General features: G+C 32.8%; 1 protein-coding gene across 6 annotated transcripts in view; it reads right to left on the reverse strand.

Annotated features, from left to right (window-relative positions):
• The window catches only part of TENM3 (teneurin transmembrane protein 3), a 2,406,934-nt gene extending 2,384,750 nt beyond the window's left edge, over positions 1-22,184 (reverse strand). For all 6 annotated transcript variants that reach the window (XM_076010707.1, XM_076010706.1, XM_076010703.1 and 3 more), the window contains exon 1: positions 22,094-22,184. The gene's annotated coding sequence lies outside the window, so the exon portion shown is untranslated. The remainder of the gene's footprint in view (positions 1-22,093) is intronic.
• Positions 22,185-22,429: the final 245 nt, after the last annotated feature.

Raw genomic sequence — 22,429 nt, forward strand, 5'->3', positions numbered from 1 at the left:
TGTCTTTAAAATATTATCTAATATGACTAAAATATATAATAATCTGTTTACAGAACTTTTTTCCTAAAAAGACAAATTATATCATGTTAATAAAGTACTGTATATCTACGAGTGAATCCTTTTAAGACTTTACTTTCCTCTATCTTCTTTGGAACTACTGCAAAGGGTTGAGGTAAGTATTGGAAGACATTCATTAAGAGGTGAAGGAAAGAATAATGAATGGTTTGAGAAATTTTTTAGACTGGATCAGCAAAGGAAGGAAGCAATTGCTATGATAAAATGTATTTCAATGATGTTAAAATATACTGAGAGACTACAAGGAAAATATTTACAGAGTGAAATATTAAATATGATCACATACAATACATGTATATATTCTGTAAAGGAGCACATGTAAAAATTTCTTCAGGGGAATTTCTGTTAATTCAAAGCTCTTCGGGTATGCTATGAACTTCTACATGCATTTTTGCATGAATGTGGTCTTTCATATTTCTGGACCTTAGTTTAATCCCATAATTATATGTTGTATTTTTTATTAACTCTTTTTTATAGGCCAAGTGCTTAAAATAATATCTCAAGCTCTTTATTACCTGTTCTTTCAGTTGCACTTAATGCCATGGGGTGATTCACTTTCCCAAAAGAAAGTCTTTTAAGGCCATAAAACATTTATTAATGTTGATGAATAATCCTTACTAGAAATAAACTATAGTAGGGTTCTCTAACATAGTCTGCCTGACTAAACATGTGTGCAAAAGAAGATAGGGTGGAAATAGAGAATTTATAAGTCCAAAGGAATCTCCATCTAAAAGCATTAATTTAGAAATAAGTATTTAAAACATTGGCATATGTTGTATCTTTTACTCCCAGCACCCCCCTAATAATTAAAAATTTAACAGATGTGTTCCAGTTATTGAAAGAGCTGGAGTCCTCCCATCTAAACAATTAAAGGGTGAAACAAAATCAATATTGAGCTATCAATCACATTTTATTTTTCTAAGTACATTTTTAAAAGGAGAACTATAGAATTAGGGTTACTATAATAACTTTGTAAAAAAAAAATTCAAAAACATACAACAATGTTTATATCAATCCCTACTCTGTAAGTGAACCAATGAAACTGCCCAACTTTAAGGTCATCTGCCTTATACACCTCGGTTTTATCTGTTTTTAAAAGAGTAATAAGTAAGTGATTCACCACCAGAAAGAGAAAGTATCAAAGACAATGTCCCACAATAACACACTTTAATGTGTTAACTGAACTACTAGATAAGATAAATGAAGTGATTATTGACTATGAGAAGCATTAAATTCTGTAGAAAATGACTGGCTAAGAGGCCTCCAGAGTTAGAGAGAGGTTGTATTTTAGTTCTTTAAATAATGGTGAGGGAAAAAAAGGTACTGGGAGTATCCTATACTGCACAGAACATAAGTGATCAAACAAAACTACTTCAGTTTCCCCAAAACTCACTTTAAATGCATGTCTTTAAAAATTAATTCAAAGTGAAATAGATATTATAAATGTATGTATACACACACAGTTCTGTTAAATAATGTTATGAAAAGACAATCAAATTTCTTATATAAACTACTTGGAACCATCAAAAATTTCAGATTAAAAATGGTTTCCTCACAAAATAACAAAATGCATTTTGTTGTTTTTTTAGAGACAGGTTCTTGCTCTGTCACCCAGGCTGGAGCACAGTGGCACCATCATGGCTCACTGAAGCCTTGAACTCCTAGGCTCCATTGATCCTTCCACCTCAGCCTTCCGAGTAGCTGGGACTACAGGCATGAGCCACTGGTTCCCAGCTCAAAATGCTTTCTGAAATTAAATGTGTTATCTATGAAAACAACCTATTTTTTCACACCATAAAAATTGTAAAGATAACGTTGTTATAATATATTTTAAAACTATTATCGTGGAGATCATAGAAAGTGCAGCATTTCTAAAAGAAAATAAAACGGATGCATTCAGGATTTCTCTCTCTCAGAAAAACCTAACAAATAAAATTACACTATCACTTCTTAAACAAAATTGGCAGTTTCCTTGTTACATTTCCTTTATTAAATGGCACTCATACAACACTGAAAAGTGATTTCTTTGTTACAGGATTTACAATCTGACTCTTACTCTCTTCTAGTTGTTGCCAAAGGATTTTGGCTTTTGAATTTTCTTCTATCCTGACTCTCCTCAAATTTTCTGACAATGGAAACCATAAATGGCACCTCTGACCTTCTGAGACTGAGAACTGACCTTCTGAGATTGAGAACTTAGTTTCTCATTTAGCAAATAAGGAGCTCTAGGCTAAACAGTCTCTTATATACTTCCAGTCTTATTAGCTGCAGGTATTACGTACACCAAGGTCCTTGGGCCTCTAATTTCCACCTTTTCAACCAGACTCAGAGCTTATTTGCTTCTTTGAATTAATTAACACCCTTGCTCCAAAGACTCATATGTCATGGTATACAAACAGCTTGGGTTTAAAATTTAAATAGATCTTAGTTTAAATATATCTTGGCTGCTTACCAACTGTAGCCCCTTGTTCATAACTTTATACTCTGTGTCTCAATTTCTATCAGTTAAAATGATGACAATAATACAGATTATAGTTGAAAAATGGCATGTAAGTCTCTGTGGTTGATACACAGGGATGTAAAATAAACATTTTCCTACTGAATGAACTCCACTTTACTCAAGGCTATTTTCTTCTAACCCAGGCTTACAAAATGAGGCTCTTTCTAATAGTGAAACTTTAAGTAATAAACATTGGCATATGTACAAGACATTTTTCCACAAGGTAAATTTTTTCAGATGTTTCACATTACTTACTTTACCTGCTTGTAAGGCTAAATGTGACTGTCTCATACACTCTGGGACTATTAAAGTCCAGTCTTGCCTGGAGTTTCCTCATCTAACAAATCCTTTCAGTAATTAGGCATCTTCTTGATCATACTTACCTCTTGAAAAGCACAGTTGGGGAGAAATTAAAATTAACTGAGACTTATGACTATACAGCAAAATATCATTTAATGAAAATGGGTTACATTCATTGGCTGAAACTGTAATGAGGTTTTCCCAAAGCATACTTTTGAAGAGCCTTGAAAAAAATAAATACCTACCTAATTGAAGGGGAAAAAAACTTTAAGTAGAATACATATGTATCTCTACAACTAGACATCACAACTTAATTCCCTATAGACAGTGATATATTTTTCTGCAGAATCACTCCAGAAATCGATAGAAGTTCATTGCAAACACTCTCAAGGGAAAAAAAGCTTTGCAATTACAGTGTTAATATTTATCTATCTCTTAAAAGAAATACAATGCATGTGATCATGGATTAAATGAAATGCAGCAAGTTACTTAAAAGCATGTTCACTGCATTATGCCTAATATATCTTTTTTTGGAAACATGGATCCACATATGTCTTCCTCCAGGAAGAATAGCATAGAATTTGAATCCTATACTAAATTCTTTCCAGCCTTAAAGATCTTGCCTTATTAGAGTCCTCCAAGATTATATCTGTAAATAATTATGAAAAAAATTGCAGACCATAGAGTTTCATTTTGTATGTACCATTTTCATTGGTCCATTCCGCATTTACAAATGATATCTTATTTCTTTTTTATACCATATATTAGGTACTAAAAATAACATGACATGACCTCTATGGAAAATATAGAATACTTTTTTTTCTTAAAGTGTACAATTCTAATTGAACTTGAATGTGAAAGATGGAGAACTGGCTCACAACCTAATGCCTTGAGGACCTAAATGTGTATGACTGTGGCTGTACACTATGCAAGGCATTTAGTATTTGGGATATGAATGAATAAATATATTTTAGAGATTTCTCTAAACAGTGTCTATCTAAATCTGGTGCATAGGCCACCTTCATCAGAATTATGAAGGCTGATTTATCGCTCCCACTTATAAGCTTCTGCATCAGAATCTCTGGGAATGGATCTCAGATGCCTGCATTTTAAACAAGCAGCTTGGGTAAATCTCACACACACTCACTTGGAAATGCCCCGAATGGAAAAAGACAGCAGACCTAATTAATCTAGCATTGGATGCCAACCTCATGAGCACAAATTAGGTGACACATGTAAAAAACTTCTCACCATTGGACCAAGGCCCTTCATGGTACAGTCTCTGTCTTTACAGCCTTCCCCAGCCTCATGGCCCCCACTTCCAGCTGCAGATACTTAGACCAAACGTGCTTGATTCCCTCCCCATCCTACATTCTGATCAATCAGAAGCCCAAATGTCACCCTCATCTACTTCCTTTCCTCACAATACCCAGACCTTGTCCCCATACCCACCCAGAGTCAAGGAACATGCTTGTTCATATGACTTCTTTGTTAACATCTTTACTTAATTATAATTCCCATACCATTAAATATACCCATTTAAAGTGAGTCACAACCTAAGTTTAGAAGATCCCAAAAAAACATCTGATCCACATTAGCATCATCCATCTTCCCAATCCCCACTCCATACTCCCCAGCCTGAGGCAGCCACTAATCTACTCTGTCCTGTGCTTATTTATTCTATATTATTTTGTATAAATGCCCGCTGTGCAGCCTTCCATCCTAGCACTAGCAGTTGTGTTGGAACTACTATCCATACACCTGCCTCTCTACCTAGACTTCCAGAAGCTAAATTCCCAGTGTCTGGCACTGTGCCTGGCACATGAGGAATAATCAAGAAATACTGGATTAGTTAACAAATACCTCTTTTTCAGAGGCAAGGAAGGGCAGAACTTGTATGTGCTATCACCACTTCAATGAAAAAGGCTGTGCTCTCACTAGACTGCAAGTGTGGAGTTGAGTTCAGACAAAATGAGAGGAATCTGACAAACAAAGAGGCCAGAATTAAATACCTTCCAAAGTAACACTGGTGTTAAATTTGCATTAGTAATGTTTGCTACAAGAATAACAGTCCATCAGATTTGCTGTGATATCTAACTACTGCTACTAGATTTCAGGGAAAACACATTTTTAGTGATTGGCCCTTGCTTCCCTTTTGAGTACCTCTCTCAACTCCTGTACTGTCCCTTGGCCCGTGGGTCTAGGGTTAACAGGTTAGCAACACACCCCTCCCCTGGTATCCTCAGTTTGATAAGCAATACTCATTTCCTTTGATTTTAATCAAAATGTCTATTGCCTGCAACCTAATTATATCATGGTGAAGTGATTCTGAACACATTAACTAACAAACAGAATTGGTTAAAATATTAGGCAGGGTATTAGTAATTTAACAAAAATACAGTAGCACCTGCTCTTGAAGAATCTTCACAAAGAAGTATGTACAAAATAAATAAATCACCCAAAATATCACAGAGGGTGAGGTTTTTACTATTAACATTTTTCTGACCATCCTTTATGGCAGCTCTCTCTGAGCACATATATATACTTTTTTTTTTTTGTACTTTGAAGTACTCTGTGCAGAGTTTATCATTTCAGTGAAGACAAATCCATTGATGGTTGAGTGGCAATTCCACTGTCAAATGTTACAGGATTCATCTAAACAATATTTTATTCCTAGATATCTAGGTTATTTTCCCTTTATTCTAGGTTATTTCCCCTTTATTTATTATAAATAATTCTGAAAAGGATATTTACACATACTTATCTCTGCACCTCTGTGCGATTGGTTATCTCATTAATATACATTTTATAAAGAAAATTTCTATAACAAAGAATATCCACGTTTTATGTTTTGAACAATATTGTAAAACTGCCCTGCAGAAACACTGTATACTTTTATATCCTGATCAGCAGTTTTTATGTGTCTATTTTCCTACATGTTGGAAACAACTGCATTTTCATGCTATTTTGAGTATTTAACAATAGGCCAAAAGCAAAGTATGGCCTTTTGACACTGTCATGTCAAACTGTAAGATCAGCATTCTATTAACCTTTATTGCAACGATGACTGAAAAACAACTTCCGAAGCTTTTATGGTCTTTGACCTTCTCTCCCTCTCCAACCTTTATTCTTCCCTAAACCCATACTACAACTTTGTTTCTTACCCTGGAGTCAGGGAGGCTATGGATAACACACATCCCTAATAATCACAAGTACAGAAATTGTAGTAGTCTATTTTTTAGGCACCCATCAAAATAGGAATACAAGATTTATATTTAAGTTGCATTTCTTCAGTTACTAGGAAAGTAAAGTCTATATTTATTGATTGTTTATATTTCTTTTCTGAAGTTCCATATCTATCTGTCTATAAGGATGTTTACCTTTGGTTATTAAGTTAGTTTTTCCCTCTGATGTTAATTAGCTTTGTTACTGCATATTAAAATTCCATATATACATAGATATATTTATTTCTGTACTCTGTATTATGTCAATAATCATACTATTTTAAATAGTATAGCTGTATAATGAATTTTAATATCTACCAGGGTATAACTCTTCTTCCAATATTGCCCGATAGCCCTTTACTAGTTTTACATACTTTTTTCCACAGGTACTTTAAAACCACTTGACAAAATAAAAATCCTAATAGGTTTTTGCTTGAATTTACATTGAATGCATAGATTAATTTTTACAGAATTCATATCTTCAACTTCCTAACCATAGCAAAAGCAGTAATAGAAATAGTTGAAGGAAAAGCAAGTGGTAATTAAATGTTTAGTACATGCAAGATGATTTTCCAAATGCTTAACATCATTATGTCTTTTATCCATCACAAAAAAACTTTTTAAATGGGATATTTTTATTTTTTAATTTACAGATGGGAAAACTGAGGCACAGAAAATTTAGATAACTTATCAATGGTCAAATAGCCAATCAACACTAGAGCCAGTATTCCATCCAAACATTTTGAAGAGAGAGCCCCTACACTGACAACTCTGCAATTTAGGTATGCCCTTCCATTCAAGTCTTATTATTTTTTATAGCTTTAAATTTTTTTTCACCTGGGACTTGTATGTGTCTTGTTGAATTTGTAGCTACATGTTTTATATTTTTAGCTTGAGTTTGTAATTACTAAATTTTCTTGTTACATTTCCAAATAAATGTTTTGGCATTACAAATAATATCAATTATTTATTTTGTAAATGGCTAATGAATGAATGCTGTTTTTAATCATATTTTGGTTGCTTTAGGTTTTCAACAATTATTATCATCTGTATATAATAATATGGCTTCTTTGTTTCCAATTTGTACACTGCTAGGTTCTTTCTATTTTCTAATTCCTTTGCCTAATAATGCTTAAGCAATACTGGGTATTTTATTAGAAATGGACATTAAAATTCACTAAATGCATTGTTTAAATGGTCATATGGATTTTTCCAATTTTAGTGCCATTAATCACATTGATTTATAAAATTAATTAGGAAAAATTTCTACTTTCTCAATAATCACCTGCAGTTAAAATAGCAAAGGCTTCTGGACTACTAAAGAAATTTTTCCAGCGATAGTACTCTTTTTTTAGGATAGTGCCATAGCAAACTTCCTACTGGTAAATTTATATTTTTAACCACTTTTTGAGACAATTCTAATGTATAGCCCCTAAAATATTATTAATTTGATGCATATTTTTCTCTCTGTCATTCCTGATTCCATCTGTTTTCATATTATTTTCTCATATTTTTGATCAAACAAGTATTCTGTATTTTACTTACTGATTTCAAGGAACGGGTTTCTGGATTTTTTTTCAAGTTCTGCTTTCCTTCTAATTCATTAACTTATCCTTTTATAAGTATTAAGCCATTCTTTCTAATTGACTTCATTTTGCTTTGTTGATGTTTTTCAGATTTTTCAGTTAAAGAATTCATTTACTTTATTTTTTATTTAGTAATTAAATATTTAAGATGCTAAACTCCTTTCTATTACAATTTTATGTACAACCACAGTGTCTATATCTAACTGTTATTACTGTTATTTTCTAAATAGTCTGCAACTATGCTTTTAGTTTTTTTTTCATTTTGGGTTAATTATTTCTAAATTTGTTACATTATTTTTAACCAGAGAATAGTCTATCATTACAAATTTCTCATGATATATTGAGGGGGATATGTGTGTACATATGTGGCTAAGTATATGGTAACATAAATAGTACACATAGTTTGCTTGTCAATAAATTTTCGTCTGCTTGCTTTTGTAGTACAGAGGTTGCTACTTATCTTGGTTAATATTTTATTAATTATATCTATATAATCATGCTTGTCACAATTTAATTCTTGCGTATTAATTTTTCCCAAACAAAACACAGTATACTAAATTCAACTACTCTTTGTGTTTCTGACTTTTTTCTAGAGTATTTAGCAATTTTGTGTTATATATGTTAAAGATCATATTATAAAGAGATGGATATCTTTGTTGAGATTTTGTGGGGAGGATTTCAGAGTATAATCAAATACTCTTCTCCCCAATTTCCAAACACTTTCTAAGAAAATACATGAAATTTTGTGTTTTGTATCCACATAAAATCTGCACCCATCAAAACAGTTACAACGAAATCATTAAAAATTGGCTAAGAGAGCAATGAATATGTTAAACCATAAATTGCGCATTGGAAAGTGCATGATGTTTCTTGAATTAACATGCACATTTTACTATAATTGTATGCTTGAAATCCACATCATTGAGTGATAATCAAGTCAGAGTATATATCAAATTGAGTTCTCATACTTTATTATTTAAATCATGAAAGGGGGAGTCGAAGAAATAATTCATATTTAATTTTCTTTTTATACTGCTATGATTTCAAAGGTTATATGACTAATGTTAGTTTCCAACATTGTTCTGCAAAGAATAAAAGCTATTGTGCTAACTAAAGAATAATTAAAATTCACTAAACTCGAGACACATATACCAGTTTCTGGTCGATCCAAATTTAAATAACTGCATTTATCTACCTATCTATCTACATTTATCTAGCTATCAGTAGAGAAAGAATGAGGAGAGAATGAACATAGAGAGAGAACCTTTCTCATTTGCCAGAAACTGTGCCAGAGTTGCACTGTCCTATATAATAGCCAATAAGTGGCTATATAACTTTAAGTTAATTAAAATTACATATATTCCAAGTTCTCACCATGTTGCTAGTGGCTATTGTTTTAAACAGCACAGTAGAGAACAGTTACATCACCACAGAAAGTCCTTCGGACAGCCCGAGAGTAGGTATTTTTGTTCCCAAGAACAATGAAAAATAATTTTTATTATTCTTCTTTTCAGATGGGACAACTAAAGTTCAGAAAAAATAACAAATAAACAGGATATCCAAGTTCAGAATATTAATAGCTGACTATTCAAAGACATTAACACAATTCTGTGTGGTTTCTAGCCTATGCTTTTCCCACTTACTAAGTAGAATTGACTGGAGGAAAGAAATCCTTAGCATCAAGAATGGCTAATGGAAACCCTTCCTCAAGCAGTTCATAGCCTCAAAAATCTCATTATAGGTGGCATTAGCACAACTTGTCCCTGGAACATTGATCCTTGTCCTTGTCTTACGCTAGATTTTCTGAATTGTGCTCAAGGTTCTTACTAGTGCGTACATCTTTTAATTAAATTCATCTTGGAACTAAGGTTTTCCTAAGAACTCTTATCTCTGGCAAAGATTTAGCAATCCTGTTGAACTGTATGTTTATATTTTATATCCACTTATTGAAACAACTTCTGCAGGTGACTCAGTCTAAATGGCATGTCCAGAGTTAATCCATTAAGTTCTATCAAGGCTGCCTTTTTCCACTATTATGAATTGAATAGTGTCTCCCCAAAATATGCCTAAATCCTAATCCCCAGTATCTATGAATGTGACCTTATTTGGAAAAAAAAAATTTTTACAGATGTAATTAAGAATCTTGCCATGAGATCATCTTGGATTCATGGTGAGCATTAAATCCAAAGACTTGTGTCCTAAAAGTGTAAGGAGAAGGAGACTTGATACACACAGACACAGAGAAGAAAATACAGAAGTGAAGAAGGTCAAATGAAGATGGAAGTGAAATTAGAGTGATGTGTGTACAAACCGAAGAGCACTGAGGATTCCAGGCCACGACTAGCAGCCTGGAGAGTGGCATGGAATGGACTTTTTCTCACAGCTTCCAGAGAAAACCAAACTCCTGACACCTTGATTTTTGACTTCTGGCTACCAGGACCATGAGAGGATAAATTTCTGTTCTTTTAAGTCACCTAGTTTGTGTAATTTGTTGCCACAGCCTTAGGGAGCTAACAAAGCCACCATCCCTGTCAATACATCTTTTTGGTGCTTTGATCTCCTTCAAAGCAGTACCTGTTTCTCCACATCTCCCAAAGATGCAATCAAGAAATTCTTGTGATTAACTTCCCAATTAACTAAAACAAGGAAGTGAAATCTGGGTGAACACCTGAAGAAAAATGTCAAAACCACATAAATGTTAGGTTACAGGAAAATGACTTTGCCTTTTAAAATTAGGTTGATTGGCTGGGTCTAGAGTCACACTGCTTCCTTTTTTTAAAGTTTTGAGCAGGCTCTGAGGCACTAGAAGCCTAAGGAGACTGAATGACATAAGATGTGTTAAAGTGTACTATTGATCAAACAATGCTATAGGAGGAAAAGAAGCTTAATGTTACTGACAAATAAAGGAATGTTTCATTTAATATGACATATATGTAATGATATGTGAATGAATTATTACTCCGTGTGGTGGTGAGAAGAAAAGACAAAGAACATAAAAATTTATATTTTCTTATTTCATACGGCCAAACCAAATCCTTTTAGATGCTGTTACCTTGTATTCCCCTGGCATCTGCAAAAACAAATGTTAACAATTTTCCATATTATGAATCTTTTAACAGTTCTTGCATTCCATACAGGAAACCATATAGAAAAATGCTCACAAATTCCAACATTGTGTTTCAATCTGCCCCAATTCCCTAATTCTGTTTACTGCAGCTGCTTTTCTCCTAAGGTTTAGTGCTAATAAATACACGGTTATTCTTAAGATCATATTCACCTAGGTGCTTACTAAAAATGATCATGTGGATGATCAGCCTAAGGACAGAATGCTGCGGGTGAAATGCCAAGTTAGAAGTGAAACCTCAATCAAAGGAAGTGAGAGGAATGACTTCAGTATTTAAAGGTAAGAGTGATCAAAAGAAGAGGAAGGGGAAAGTGACCAATCTTCAGGGAGAGGACAGATTTGGTTCAGCCAGGCATGGGCTTCAGAGACAACTGAGTTCATTGCCCAGAGATCAAACTTCTGCCTCATAAAAGACTTAACAGCTTAAATGGGGAAAGTAACATATCCCCTGAAACTCACGTGCATTGAGATATAAATAACTGAAAAGTACCACATGATTTTCTTTTAGGGCAGATAAGGAATATAAATGCATTCAGTTCCAGAAAAGTAAGCAGAGGGGTTTAAAAATATAACTGTAATTTTGAAATTACAATTTTCAGGTTTTGCTGGGAAAAACACAAAGTATTTGAGCCTGTTGAGAGGAAAATGGTGCTAAGGCATTCAGGCCTTGACCACTTAATTTACAAACTAACCTGCTATCATTTGTGTTTATTTTTCTTTAAATGTGGTAGTCTGTAACAGGTAGGAGACACAAAGGGAATGACCCTGATAGCCACTTTAGCCTAATTGGAATTTATGCGATCCTGTGGCCTCTAGGTTTCTCTAGCTAAGCAAGATCATGTATTCAAGGGAAAAAAATATATACTGGGGAAAAAAAGAACAGCAGAAAAACTGACTAAAGGTTAACCACAAATGTCATATGTGTCTAAAATTCTCCATAGTATACCAATCCATTCTTACCTGAGACTTCTACCACCTACGTTGGGAACTTTTCACTGTTTGCTGACTCTATAAGAGAATAGCAGGCAATCAGAATTATTGTTCAACGACTGATAGTAGATTTGCTGCTGAAGATTTGTCTTTCTGTAGACTACATTGAAAGTCTTTAAACAGCTAATTTAACTATAAATTCTTTAGGAAGCAAAATTAAAAATATTTTAAAAGACAAAAACCTCTAGAAAGACAGATTAGTTTTTACAGATCTGGAGGGAGAGAGGCACTGAAAGAAGATACATTATTTTTGAGAATCTGGCCCTAGATAATCAGGTTCAGGTAGGAGGCCAGAATAACCGGATTTAAAGCAACAAATGAGCAAATCTAACTCATAAGTTCATTTAGTAGGCATACAGTAAAACACCTACAAAATTCATTTAATCTAAAGAAACATTAAAACATAAAGAAAACATTTTTTTCTGGAAACTAAAGTGATTGGGAATAAATATTTTAAAAATTAAGTGACAAAATGTTGACAATTATTTAAGTATAGTTAAACTTACCTAAATTAGAAGTGTATTGGAATATTGGCCTACTGTATACATTGATAGAACTTATGCAAGAATATATGTAGATATACACACATACCCATGTACACCTATTATTTCTGCAGTGAAAATAAGATGAAATAACATAGGAAAATAATTGCAGATACATGTGACACTATTTATGTTCCCATGTCCTAAAATATTATGCAGTCAACTATGAAACTCTTTATCTGAGGAACACTAAAAGAATGTTAACTTGCAGGCTAATTTGAGCTTCAGTTCAAATAATTGGCTGTATTACTAAACATTGCTCTAAGAAAACTGATCAAAAAAAATCTCGCAACCTTACAATTTGTAGCAAATGAGTTAATGCTGAATAAATCATGGAAATACACAAACTTGTTTTTATTCCTATATGCTACTTTATTTTCTTCCAAAATTAGAAACAGAGTTATAATGATAAAATGTCAGTGTTGACAGTATTCTGTAAGCAATGTTACAAATCCCGTAGTTTACAGATGAGGATATTAGAGCTAAGAGATACTAAATAAATAACCTGAAATCTCGTAGCTTTGAGTGAAAATCAAATCTCAGATTTCGGCAGTATTCAGTGTTATATCTATGATAATAAAATATCAAAATTATTTTTTTCAAGCAATGATTCATTTAAGAGTCAACTACACCAATATGAAGGTTCCAGTTATTTAAGTAAATGCTTATCAAAGACATTACATTACACTGATTACATTAAAAATATTAAAAAATCTAGGCATATCCTCTGATGTAATCATTTTACTTTTGAAGATTTATCTTAAATAAATGACACCTTTTAGGTGTCAACAAAGACACAAACAATAAAACTGTTCATTTAGTTTTCTTTCTAATGTGAACATGTTAAACAACTGAAATAGCCAACCATAAGAGATTGTTAAATAACTTTTGCTAAATCCATATAATGAAATAACATGGGACCTCAAAAATGATGCTGTGGTGAAAGATACTTAAGGGCATTGTATTTTACTTTTTAGAAGTGTATGCAAAATATTATGATAAGTATATCATAGTAGACATATATAAAATGTGATACAACATAATATAACATTTATCTTGTATACTTATGTGTTTTGTTTTGTATTTTATGTTGGTAGTTTGCATTTTAATGTATTATTACATTTAAGAAATATTTCAGAAGTCAGAAAAGGAATAGTGAATTCATGATTTAATCATAATCATATAATAGAATACTGAACAGTAATATAATGGATGAATTAGTTCTAAATGTGTGAATAAAGAAAATAATCTTAAAAATATGGTAAGTAAAATAGTAAATTGTAAAAAGATACATGGATCGAATACATAATGTTAAGAAGTGACTTCTATATCAATCTTTAAAATTTCATTTAATAATTAAATTTTATTAAGGCTATAGTTTTATTTTTGGTTCTGTGAGAGTAAATAATTAAAAGCCCTAATAAATGTTACAATATTTTTGAAATGTTTTCATTTGGACCTTATTTCTCCCAACTTTTCTTTTCCCTTTTTTTATTTCCTCAGTAATTTTATTTTCCTTATTTTTATGCTGTTTAAACAAAGGGGAGTATTAAAATAAGTGGAGCAAGTCTTCTTGTACTCCTTGTCTTGTCATTGTAGTATGTGAAAGAAAAATTCTCACTGAGGACATGTGGGCTTCTCTTATCAGTCAATGATGGACAAGTCTCAGGTATGGCACTATTTCAGTGACCACGGTCTTACAGATTTGGTTTATGTATGTTGGTGTTCCAGAGCTAATTAGATTTGGGGACTCACACTAACAACATTCAAAAGGGAAATAAATGTATAACTCCTTAATCAATTTATTAATTTGTAATTGAAATACAATAGTCAAGAGCTTGGAGTTCATGCCTTGAGCCTGCAGAAGCACTTCAAATACACTCTTTCCCTAAAGAAAACATACAGGAGTAAACAGATTATCTGAAGTTTGTTTGATGGATATGAATGAAAATATTTTATTTTATTTATATGATATGCTCCTAATGCCATCAGAACCTGTGGCATCAAGTATTCAGAAAACTAGCATCTACTTTGTTACCAGAAGGGCACTCATAAGAGTATTACCAAACTTTGCCTTTCAGATCTGGTTTTGTTTGTATGTTAGAAACACCCTGTTAATATGATTTAAGCTACTGGCTTGGGATGTATTCTATCCTTTTGGGCAGAGGTTCTTTTTGCATTTGCTCTCATATTATGAGTTATCTTCTGATCCATTGTTTTTTGACCATTATTTTTAAAATCTTAAGAGATTTCTCAGGTGTCTTGTTTTTACTTTTGCCTAGAAGTGCCTTTTCTCTTGATTTTATATTAGCAACGTTATTTACTAAAAGGTTTTGCATATTATTCACATTTTTAATAAGAGTAAAAAGTCTTCTGATATTACTCAATGGAAATATTTTTAGACTGTTAATGTGATTATTTAGAATATCAGAAATAATTTTAAATGGATGTATTAGTTGTAATTCTTATAATGATATTACATAACTAGCAAAACCATTATCTCTCAATATTATTAATTTTGTGTTTGTGACAAAATTTCAAAATTTGTTTTCTATAATTTCTTTGCAGCTATGAAAAGCTGACCTACGAAAATAGGAAAAGTTGCAAGTATTTTACAATTTGATTCTGGAGTTGCTAATCAAAAAGTGATTCAAAATAAAACTAATTAAAATGAAATGATCAAGCTCCAGAAACAGGAATAAGCAAAAATTCTCATCATGCAATTATATTTTTAATCTAGATTTTTCACAAATCATATTGTCAGAGAGTTTCAAAATACAGCATTTAACAGATAATCTTATTCATACCCAAATAACAGTAAAGCTGATTTGAGTGTGAATTCTGTTTCAAAGTACTTTGTAATCTCAAATCTCTTTCTGTTTTTTTCTCTCAAAAGCATGATCATTATGATAATTTGTTTCATTTGCACTGTTGGTATGTGCAATGCACTCTTCATTTAAATGTATGAGAACAAGATATTTTAAATTCAGTAACTTCAAATTTAAACTTTAAACAGACAAAATTGGAAACTACCAATATTGTGCAAGACAATACTAGCTGAATTCATCCAATTTTTTTAAAAAAATTAAAGTTATAAATCATTCTATGTAGATATTACTAGCACGGCAATTTGGACATAAAACCTGCCAAAATGAGTAATAGGGACTTGAAAACTCAAAACTATTATTAATATTGTTTTCTGCAGTTTATTATTTCAAGGGTGTTTTCCCCTCCAAATTTATAAAAACAATATTGAGATTTCTATCTTTTATATAATTTGTAATAGGTTATCACACAAACTCTTCATTTTTATATAATTTATTTTTATATGTGCATGCCAACCATTAAATATTTGTTTTCTTCTTTGTTAAAATTATTTTTAACTGTTTTAAAGATAAAATCTTAACATAAAAATCTTTAAATAAAATCTTAAAATAAAATTGTAAAGATAAAATATTAAAATGCATAATGATTCAAAAAGAGTAATAGTTTTATATAAAATGTTATTAGATTTCTTACATATTTACATTATATAAAAAGAATCATCACTGACTCATAATTATATTGAAATTACTACCTTTTTAGTTTCAATCTCATACATAGTTACCAATAAAATTTTGAATGAATGAGTACCAAATTTTATTTACACAAATAATTCTATAAAAACTGTATTTTAAGACTTTTAATACTTTATATGATTTCAACATATTTTTGAATCAAAGTAAAATGAACTTGGCAATAACTGAAATATTTATCAACTCTATTTCAAATATAACACGCAAAATAACTAAGTTGTATATAAAAGTGTTATTGTGAAAAGAGTGAATAAGGAACTTCACAATGACAAATACTTGTCAGACTCATATTTTAGGGAATACCAACAATATACATAATGATACATACAAAATATAAGTTTAATGTTTTTGAAACCCAATAGCTATATGTAATACACTTAAAAATGCAAGATATTTCAGTATATTTAATTTGATTGAAAAAAGAAAATAACTGCATAAGGAATTATCAAATGCCACATAAAATAACAAAATTTGTAAGACAACAAGAAGAAAAATTATAAGCATCTCATCACAAAACAAATATTCTCTAGTTGTTAATCTCTTAGATTATCTTGCACCTACTTTTTCTTAAAGGAAAAAATCAATGCACCAATTTTTTATTTGATAAGAGATGAAAGATATGCAGAACCTAATATTTATTGAGCATTTAATTTGGTATTTATGCTTTAAATAATTTTTATCAATTTTGTGGATGTTTTTTAAATTTAGGTAAATATACTTCAGGAAATACGCTTATGGTGAAGGTAATTTGGCATGTTTGTTTTTCAATAATACAACCGTTTAACCTTTAAATCTATGTTCAACAAGACAGTATTATCCTCTCAGGATATTCTATTTTACTGATAGTACATATTAACACAGAAATTTAAAACACACACACACACACACACAAAATAAAGCCCATTTATCATTTCTAGTTGTCAAATTGACTGAATATGGGTTTATTTATACTACTGTTCATTTTGTATATAATCACAACTTAAACCTACAAATATTTATCTTCCAAATAATAAAATTCCTAAAAAATACATCAAGATGTTCTTAGTTTGAGATTAACCATTGAAAATCAGTCCATGCTGATGATCAGCATGATGAAATATAACTACCGAAATACTTTTTTAAAAGGTGATATAAATAAATCTTTCTGCTTTAATTAACACTTAATGAATGACAGATTAAGTTACAAGACAAAAATATTTAGTATTGATATAATCCATTAATGAATTGATATTTGTAACAATGATTAGTTCTCATTAAATGTGTCCAGGTTTAAAAAAAATGTTAAACTCAAGTTTATTTAGAAAACTGGTGATACAAATAGGGGAAAAGACATTTATAGTGTTAAGTTCCTTCACTCACCTTCCTCTTCTGTCATGCAACTGAGGATGGCATATGGACTCTTTCTGTTCTGGGTTTATGGGCACTAGTTTAGTGAATTCTTTAGACCCAGAGCAGTGATTTTTTTCTGACTGTCTATTTTGCATAATAAGATTTTAAATCTGATGTTAACAGCAAAGATCCTTGTCATACAGTAATGTTGACCAATATTTATTACAAAAGGTTAGTAAAAGGCCAACAGGTTCCTGAACATACTATAATACTTTTAATAAGCATGAAGAGTTGAATAAGACTCTAATTATCAAGTAGTGAATTCTTTCATGATATGTTTTCTACCCTTTAATTATGATTCTCTATCCTCTCAAATCTTCTGCCTCTTGAAAATAATGATTAAGAAGGTATGGTATTGTAATAATTCGTAACTGTGATACTTCTAAATACTTAATTTTTCACTAAGTTGATATCAATTTTTGAGCCATCTACCTTTTTCAGTAATAAGTTCTAAATAAAGGTCCTTTAAAACATGGAAGATAATTTTTCACCACTAGGAAGGAAAAAATATATTTGTCTTGTCCAGTGTTTTTAGTTAAGTAACATTATAAGCAGATCATAGAATATATTGTACTTAGATAATATCACAAGTTTCATGGCAGTTGGGTGAATAGTAGGGCAGCTTACCTTATAAGGTTTCTATGGCCAAATATCTCTAAAACCTTATGACAGAACTAATAATGCCCTATACAATCATATAGAGGAAATCATCTGAAGACTAGAGGACTTCAAAAAGAATTTGGGATAATCAGTAAAATAAAATCTACCTCTAAATATTGTATGAGCAAAACTGTATTCACATTAGAAATGTATATATATGAATATATATATCATAGACAAATTTGTCATAAAATAGTCATCATAATTAAGTTCTATTCTTTGTAGAGTTTTATCCAAGGAAGTGCTAGTTGAAATAAAAAGAATTCCCTAAATGTAAAGGTATTTGCACGTAATACATCATTAACACATAATGATTAAATTAGAGTAGTACTCTCTAAGTTGGAAAAATTATTTGGAGTAAATCTTGAGAACCTCATTATTTCTGCTAAGATTTATATTGCAAGATACATTTTAACTGCTATACTCTTCCAGAATAATTCTTATTTTTTTTTACATTACACTGCATTTATTACATTATTAGGAACTAATGGTGCCTCCCAAAAAAACAATCAGGCTTCAAATATATATGCTTTCTATATAAATTATAAGTAAAAGTTATGTTCATTCATACTTCACATTACAAGAAAAATGAAACAAGCAGGTAACAAGATAGAAATTAAGGAATAAAAGGTTTCATCTTTTGCTTTATCTTCACTGACTGATAAACCTATTTTAACTCTTGGTAGATAGTTTAATGTAAAAAACACTTAACTCACTGCTTCTTCATAATCTCTCAATCCCGCTTATATGCTTTTTAAAAGCTTAATTCAGTTGCAATATATTTAAGTCTAAACCCAAAAGCTATAATTTATGGTGTTGCATAAAAACTACCTAATATAGCTATAACAGAATAAAGTACTGAGGAAATGCAAGTAAAATACAAATAATGCAAAAAGTGCATTAAAATCACTATAATAATAAGTACAAACACTTGGTCACTGCCAAGCCTCAACTATTATCATGAGATTTAGGTTAAATATAGATAGACGATTTAACACATACCCATTTTTGTTCATGTTGTTTTTAAAATAAGAATTTAAAATTAATTATTAAACTATTTTCCAAAGCACATAACTACTGTCAATACCACCAAGAGTTCTCCTGCAAACTGACCAGGTATATATGTCTCTAGATACCTAATGTTTCCCTCCATAAACTTCAACCCAACTTCCATAGTGTGTTATGCCATTCTGTCAGTCAAATAAACTTAACTGAAGAAGCTCAGTACTGTATAAAGAGAGTACTGAGCAATTATTTTTTAAAGTTTCAAAATATTATGCCCAAACATATACATAAATCAATGTTATATCAAAATTATACTGTTTATCAATATTTCATTTATACTGAATTTACAGAAAAATATATATATGCACTTGTTTTTCTTTGAAGGTATGTATCACAGAAGCAATGACCAAAATATACTCACTTTTAACCTATTTTACTTAATCAACACTGCTGTTATTAGGTGATTTTTAAATTGTCAATAAACTATCATATTTGAGGAATTTAACATGTATAATAAGTGATAATAAATTAGTAAATGTCTGGTTTTCATATTTTTAAACATTTAAATATGGAATAAAACTTTCAGCATCTTACATTGAAACCTTTTTGTTCTTACCTGTGTGAAGAGGCATAAATTTAGAACACAATAAATTCAGAAAAATCCATAATCATTTAATCTGTGAGGCAACAGGCAGGATAAAATCAGTTCCTTAAGAAAGGTAGTTATACTATGTTATAACACTGGGAGTTCCAAGCCTTCCTTGATATTATGTGAATGTAAATATATATATATATATATATATATATATATATATATATATATAGTTTCAGATTACGCAATTAAGTACTTTGCTACAGGGATTATCTGATGATTTAGAAAACAGTCACATATATTTTATAGAACATGTACCATCAGTGTAAAGCATGCTTAATTCAAATGTTTGCTGGCACTACATTTTTCAATAGCATTTTTTCTGTCTCTGAATTCCTTAAAATGTTTGGTGTACTGCTGTAACTTTTAAATTGCTAAATAATGATATTAAAGTAAGTCTTAATTGGATTTTTCCAGACTAGTTAAACTGAGTTCTACGGCGCAGTAAAAGCTACAGAAAAATACAATGAAAGGAGCAAGAAGAGATGGGAGTTGAACAGACTAGAGTTGAGAGATAGGTCTTTCCTGAAACAGTGCAAGAAAGTACTCAAGATGCTTAAGCCTTTGTTGCTCTGTCTGTAAAATGGGCAGCTCTTTTTTCTCTGTTCACTTTAAGGCTATTTTTGTCAGATGCATGATAGCTTGTAAAGTTTTTAAATTTATGTAGGAAAGTAGATTATCTCCCCATGCTATTATTGTTACCATAATGTATCAGTGTAAAAAGGTAGATTTTCAAGATTTTTATCTTTGTATCTTAAGGTACGATGAATGTTGCCTGGGTCACACCAGATATAAATTTCATGTAATTCTTGGGAAGGAGGAGCATCAATTCACCAGAATTACAGCAAAGTTTTATTAACTTTTCTCCTTCAATATCAGCTGCAGCAGAGTAAATTACTTTAAGAAATAAGTCTATTTACCTCTTTTAACTTTGCAAAATGCACATTCAGTTGCATTCAAAATACTAAAAATCTATCCAAACGGATGTTTTCTTACTTTTAAATACAAGTTCATATAGCTTTTTAAACTGTAACACAATAATCAGACTTTTATTATGGCAGAATGCATTCTTTTCCATGGCTTTGTGAATCACCACAAAATGTAACAGGACCAGTTGATATTTCTGACAAGAATGAATATTACATGTTGTGATATGTATAAGGAACTATTTTTAAATGTTTTATGAAAGGAGAAAATGCTTAAAGAATTGAAGTTCCTACAGATCTACTCTAATCATATTTCAGGTGACTTTTTTTTTTTTTTTTACCCAAACATGACAGAAAAATCCAGTGTCTTTCCTAAAGTGAGCTCCATACACATTTTTGGCATCACCGTGATTAAATCGGTATAAACGAGGGTTATGCAGGTTCCAGTACAGTTTTCACTGCTCCATCTGCTGGATATGCCTACGTCTCCTACACCAAGTGGTAACCTCTGAAAAGTAACATGAACTAATTCAGCAGGTGGCTTCAAAAGGCTCAAGCACGCTGCCTGAGAAACTTAACTGTGGCTGTTTAATTTTTGTTTCACCAAGAAGTCCTACTTCACTTAAAATAATAATAATAATAAGGAACCCCAAATCGTCACTAAAATACGAAGGCACAGAAAAAAATGTTTCACAGGAGGCGATGTATCGCAAACAAGACGGGACTAGGCTGTTCACTGCAGTTTTCCACACTGCTCCCGCCATACTGACTTGGGCATTTATCTGAGAGGTCCTATAGCCGTCCACCTAATCTGGAAATGGAAACGATGCGCTTTGAAAGTTCCAAAGAGATTTTTTTAAGCATGCCTGTCAGGAAGCACATAAATACCACAAAAGGAAACCCATTCGTCTCCAAACACGATTTACCAAGGACCAGGGAGCCCTGAGCTTTTTCCCCTCACGCAGCGTCTCCGTGGCAGCTCCCGAGTTGCGCTCTCGGAGGCGGCAACCCCACTTTTCTTCGGTCTCCCAGTCACAGACGGGACAACGTGCAGCTGCCGCCACCGGCCAGGCCGCTGTCACCGCTGTCACCGCCGCCGCCGCCGCTTCCAAATCAGAGCCGCTACTGCAAAGAAAGGGTTACTCCTCTCTCCAGTCAAGTGGCTGCAAACTTCCCCTGCTCTCCTTGTGGCATATTTCTGCAAACTTGGACGTCCTTCCGTGCGGAAGGACCACGGAAAGCCATCACGAGCGTCACAGGGAGCATAATAAAGGGCACCCCGGAAGGTAAGACCTGCGAGTGAGGGATTCGGAAGCACGACCTTAATCCTGACGGGAACCGCCGCTTCCCGCGGACCCTCCCCCCGCGCGCGGTTCTCCTCAGCGGAACCAGCCCACGCTGCCAGAGACGGCGGCCGCGGCGGGCGCGAGGCTGAGGTAAAGTTTGACAAACGATGACCCCTCCGAGGAAAGGGAAGGAGCGAAGCAGCCACAGATACACGCGGCGTGTGCTAGGGGAGAAGGCGTGAAGGGAAGTGCCACGTACCTGTTCGGCGGTTGCCAGGCGCAGAGGCTGAGGAGGCAGTCGTAGAGGTGGCGGGGCGAGAGTCCAGCCTTGGCCGCGGGCTCCCTCCCGGGGTGAGCGGAGCCGCCGCCGCCGCCGCCGCGCCTGGGCGCAGGGCCCAGCGGCCGCTGCCTCGCCAAGGGCGCTGGGCAGCGCCAGTCACTTGGCCCAGAGAAGTTGGGCAGCCTCCGCCGCGGCCTCGGCAACCGGCGAGAGCAACACGTTTAGTTTGAACTTTCCAGCTCCAGTCCCAGCGAATACACACTCACGCACACACACGCGCGCGCGCGCGCACCGAGAGCCTCTCAGAGGCGAGGG

The sequence above is a fragment of the Microcebus murinus genome, chromosome 15 (genome assembly GCF_040939455.1).
Source record: "Microcebus murinus isolate Inina chromosome 15, M.murinus_Inina_mat1.0, whole genome shotgun sequence".
NCBI lineage: Eukaryota > Metazoa > Chordata > Mammalia > Primates > Cheirogaleidae > Microcebus > Microcebus murinus.